A 5,319-nucleotide genomic window follows, 5' to 3' on the forward strand; every position below is an offset into this window, starting at 1 on the left:
TCCCCAGGTCGACCGATTGTGTCAGACTGTGGTAGTGAATCATGTCGAGTAGCTGAATTTATTGATTATTTTTGAATCCCTTGTCACAAAAGCATGATAGTTACATCAAAGACACTTATGACTTTGTTAATAAGATCAAATTAATCCAAACTACACCGGGAGCAATGCTCTTTTCGTGGATATAGACGCCTTGTACACAAATATAGATACACAGCTGGGTTTGACAGCAATCAGACAGACCTTTCAAAATATCCTGACCGAAACAGACCAGATGAGGCCCTTCTCCAGCTTTTAGAAATAAGTTTGACAAGAAATGATTTTGAATTTGACTCCAAGTATTACCTGCAGGTACATGGGACGGCCATGGGGAAGAAGTTCGCCCCAGCCTACGCTAATTTATACATGGCGGACTGGGAGCGAACCGTCTTCCCCAAGTGCCTCAAGTTACCAATGTTTTATTGCAGGTACCTGGATGATATTTTTGGAGTATGGACTCATACAGAGGCCGATTTTAAACAGTTTATCAGCACTCTGAATGGTCATCATGATTCAATTCATGTCAAGTATAATTTACAAACTGAAAAAATTGAATTTCTGGACACACAGGTCTTCATCGTCAAGGAAACTGCAGAAAAGTGGACACTGGGAACCAGGGTATATTTTAAACCAACAGATTCACACGCCTTGTTACATAAAAAAAGTTTCCATCCTAAACATACCTTCAAGGGGATCGTTAAATCCCAATTGATAAGGTTTCGCAGGATATGCACAAGGTCGGACGATGTGGAAGTGGCAACTAAAATGCTCTTTAAAGCTCTCAGGTCCAGAGGCTATAGCAGGACTTTCTCATGCTCTATTAAAGTGGAAGTACAACATAGTTTCTGTGAAGGACAGGTAATAAACAGAAGGGAGCAAAATAAAAACCTGGTCCCTCTGGTATCGACCTTCTCTACTTCCGCACTGAAACTCAATTCGGTAGTAAAAACCCACTTTAAAGACCTACAGGGTGCTCTTGGTCCTCTGTCGGAATTCAAACTTATTTCGGCTTTTAAACGTAACAGTAATTTAAAAGATCTCCTGGTACATGCCTCATTGGAAAATAAAAAACAACCACCTGAACATGTTCACTTTAAATCGACCAAATATGTCAAGAACAAGTACACAGACTTGAGTGCTCCAGTTTGGCAACAGTTCCAACTGGTATCGTCAAATCTTGTTTACTTGATTGAATGTAGAATGTGTGAAAAGCTATATATTGGACAGACGAAGAACACGTTGCTCCAACGCTTAAAACAACACGTGTACCATATTGGTCGAGAAATTAAAAATACTGAACTTTATGTTCATTTTCGTGCACATGGCGTGGAAAATTTATTAATTGCGGGCCTCGAGTCGAAGATCGACTGGTCAACAGCACAGAGACTGACAGTGGAGAAACGTTGGATAGCAAAATTAAAAACTCTTGCACCCAACGGCCTCAATGAAGTTGATTAAAACATCTTTTATCTGCCCTCTCTGAGCTGGAGACATATGTTATTGAAGGCCCCCCCCCCCCTTTTCTTTGGGCCCAGTCTACCATCGATGGTATTCTGGGCTGGGGTTTCTTATGGCTTCTGACTGGTGGACTGTGTGGAAAATAAAGATGAAAATGAAAGAGGAAGGGATGTTGAGGCCCTGTGTGTGCCTGTGCTTTCTGTACGTCCGATAGGACAGCAGAAAACTTGTTTGATAAAACATCACCAATCCCCTAACCTAACCCTACTTTGGTCCGTTTTGGGCTACTTTGGTCCGTTTTGGGCTACTTTGGTCCGTTTTGGGCTACTTTGTCCCGTTTGGGCTACTTTTGTCCGTTTTGGGCTACTTTGTCCCGTTTGGGCTACTTTTGTCCGTTTTGGGCTACTTTTGTCCGTTTTGGGCTACTTTGTCCTGTTTAGGCTACTTTGTCCCGTTTGGGCTACTTTGTCCTGTTTAGGCTACTTTGTCCCGTTTGGGCTACTTTGTCCGTTTTGGGCTACTTTTGTCCGTTTTGGGCTACTTTTGTCCGTTTTGGGCTACTTTGGTCCGTTTTGGGCTACTTTGTCCTGTTTAGGCTACTTTGTCCCGTTTGGGCTACTTTGTCCGTTTTGGGCTACTTTTGTCCGTTTTGGGCTACTTTTGTCCGTTTTGGGCTACTTTGGTCCGTTTTGGGCTACTTTTGTCCGTTTTGGGCTACTTTTGTCCCGTTTGGGCTACTTTGTCCGTTTTGGGCTACTTTTGTCCGTTTTGGGCTACTTTGGTCCGTTTTGGGCTACTTTGTCCCGTTTGGGCTACTTTGTCCGTTTTGGGCTACTTTTGTCCGTTTTGGGCTACTTTTGTCCGTTTTGGGCTACTTTGGTCCGTTTTGGGCTACTTTGTCCCGTTTGGGCTACTTTGTCCGTTTTGGGCTACTTTGGTCCGTTTTGGGCTACTTTGTCCGTTTTGGGCTACTTTTGTCCGTTTTGGGCTACTTTGGTCCGTTTTGGGCTACTTTTGTCCGTTTTGGGCTACTTTGTCCCGTTTGGGCTACTTTGTCCGTTTTGGGCTACTTTTGTCCGTTTTGGGCTACTTTGGTCCGTTTTGGGCTACTTTTGTCCGTTTTGGGCTACTTTTGTCCGTTTTGGGCTACTTTGTCCCGTTTGGGCTACTTTGTCCGTTTTGGGCTACTTTGGTCCGTTTTGGGCTACTTTGGTCCGTTTTGGGCTACTTTGGTCCGTTTTGGGCTACTTTGTCCTGTTTAGGCTACTTTGTCCCGTTTGGGCTACTTTGTCCCGTTTGGGCTACTTTGGTCCGTTTTGGGCTACTTTTGTCCGTTTTGGGCTACTTTGTCCTGTTTAGGCTACTTTGGTCCGTTTTGGGCTACTTTGTCCCGTTTGGGCTACTTTTGTCCGTTTTGGGCTACTTTGTCCTGTTTTTTATACTAGATGTTTATCAGATAGTGCTGTCGCAAAACTTAAGGAAAAGATTACTTCGTCGTTAAATTCAATACCAATACCTTCAGTAACAGAGGTTTCCCGTGCCGACTTTAACCTCTCCCGAATTGATCATTTTGTTGATAGCACCGTAGGCTCGCTACGAACAACGCTCGACTCTGTAGCTCCTCTTAAAAAGAAGTTAAAAAAGCAAAGAAAGTTCGCTCCTTGGTATAACTCTCAAACCCGTAAGTTAAAACAAATATCGCGAAAATTTGAAAGGAATTGGCGATTAACCAAACTGGAAGAATCTCGTTTAATCTGGACAGACAGTCTCAAAACTTATAAGAGGGGCCTCCGCAATGCCAGAGCAAACTATTACTCAGCTCTAATAGAAGACAATAAGAACAACCCCAGGTTTCTTTTCAGCACTGTAGCCAGGCTGACTGAGAGTCAGAGCTCTATTGAGCCTTGTATTCCCTTAGCCCTTAGCAGTAATGATTTTATGAGCTTTTTTAATGACAAAATTCTAACTATTAGAGGCAAAATTCATGACCTCCTGCCCTCAGATAGTACCTATCTAACCTCAAACACAGCTGTAAAATCTAATATATATTTAGATTGCTTCTCCCCAATTTCTCTTCAAGAATTGACTGCAGTGATTTCTTCATCCAAATCATCAACGTGTCTCTTAGACCCCATCCCAACTAGGCTACTTAAGGAGGTCTTACCTATAGTTAACATTCATATATTAGATATGATCAATATATCCTTATTAACAGGCTATGTACCACAGTCTTTTAAGGTAGCTGTAATTAAACCTCTACTCAAAAAGCCCACCCTGGATCCAGAGGTGTTAGCCAACTATAGACCAATATCTAATCTTCCCTTTATGTCAAAGATCCTTGAGAAAGTAGTCGTGTGATTTTCTCCAGGATAATAATTTATTTGAGGAATTTCAGTCAGGATTTAGAGTGCATCATAGCACTGAGACAGCTCTAGTTAAAATTACAAATGACCTTCTGATTGCTTCAGACAAAGGACTCGTCTCTGTACTTGTTTTATTAGATCTTAGTGCGGCGTTTGACACAATTGACCATCAAATTCTGCTGCAGAGACTGGATCACTTAATTGGCTTAAAAGGTTCAGCACTAAGCTGGTTTAAATCTTATTTATCTGATCGTTTTCAATTTGTTGACGTCGGCAATGAACCATCCCTACGCATACTAAAGTTTGTTTTGGAGTTCCGCAAGGTTCTGTGCTCGGACCAATCCTGTTTACTCTATATATGCTTCCGTTAGGTAACATCATTAGAAATCACTCTATAAATTTCCATTGTTATGCGGATGATACTCAGTTGTATTTATCAATGAAGCCAGAAGAAAGCAATCAATTAACTAAACTCCATAATTGCCTTAAAGACATAAAAACTTGGATGAGCACCAATTTCCTGATGTTAAATTCAGACAAAACTGAAGTTATTGTTCTTGGCCCCAAACAACTCAGAGACTCTTTATCTGATGACATAGTTTCTCTAGATGGCATTGCTCTGGCCCCTGCCACTACCGTAAGAAACCTCGGAGTAACATTTGATCAAGATTTGTCTTTTAATTCTCATTTAAAGCAAACCTCACGGACTGCATTTTTTCATCTGCGTAATATTGCGAAAATTAGGCCTATCCTGACCCGAAAAGATGCAGAAAAATTGGTCCACGCTTTTGTTACCTCAAGGCTGGATTATTGTAACTCTCTATTATCAGGTAGCTCTAGTAAGTCCTTCAAAACTCTCCAGCTAATTCAGAATGCAGCAGCACGTGTACTAACAGGAACTAAGAAACGCGATCATATCTCTCCTGTTTTAGCTTCTCTGCACTGGCTCCTGTAAAATCCAGAATTGAATTTAAAATCCTACTGTTAACTTATAAAGCTCTAAATGGTCAAGCTCCACATATCTTAGAGAGCTCATAGTGCCATATTATCCCACCAGAACACTGCGCCTGAGAACGCAGGGTTACTCGTGGTCCCTAAAGTCTCCAAAGTAGATCAGAGCCAGAGCCTTTAGCTATCAGGCTCCTCTCCTGTGGAATCATCTTCCTGTTACGGTCCGGGAGGCAGACACCGTCTCCACATTTAAGACTAGACTTAAGACTTTCCTCTTTGATAAAGCTTATAGTTAGGGCTGGCTCAGGCTTGTCCTGTACCAGCCCTTAGTTAGGCTGACTTAGGCCTAGTCTGCCGGAGGACCTCCAATAATACACCGGCCCCTTCTCTCCTTCTCTCTCTCTCTTCTATTACTGCATCTAGCTAACCCGGCCATTCTGGATGTCACTAACTCGGCTTCTTCTCCGGAGCCTTTGTGCTCCACTGTCTCTCAGATTAACTCATATCACAG

Source organism: Epinephelus fuscoguttatus, linkage group LG18 (assembly GCF_011397635.1).
Source record: "Epinephelus fuscoguttatus linkage group LG18, E.fuscoguttatus.final_Chr_v1".
Classification (NCBI taxonomy): Eukaryota; Metazoa; Chordata; class Actinopteri; order Perciformes; family Serranidae; genus Epinephelus; species Epinephelus fuscoguttatus.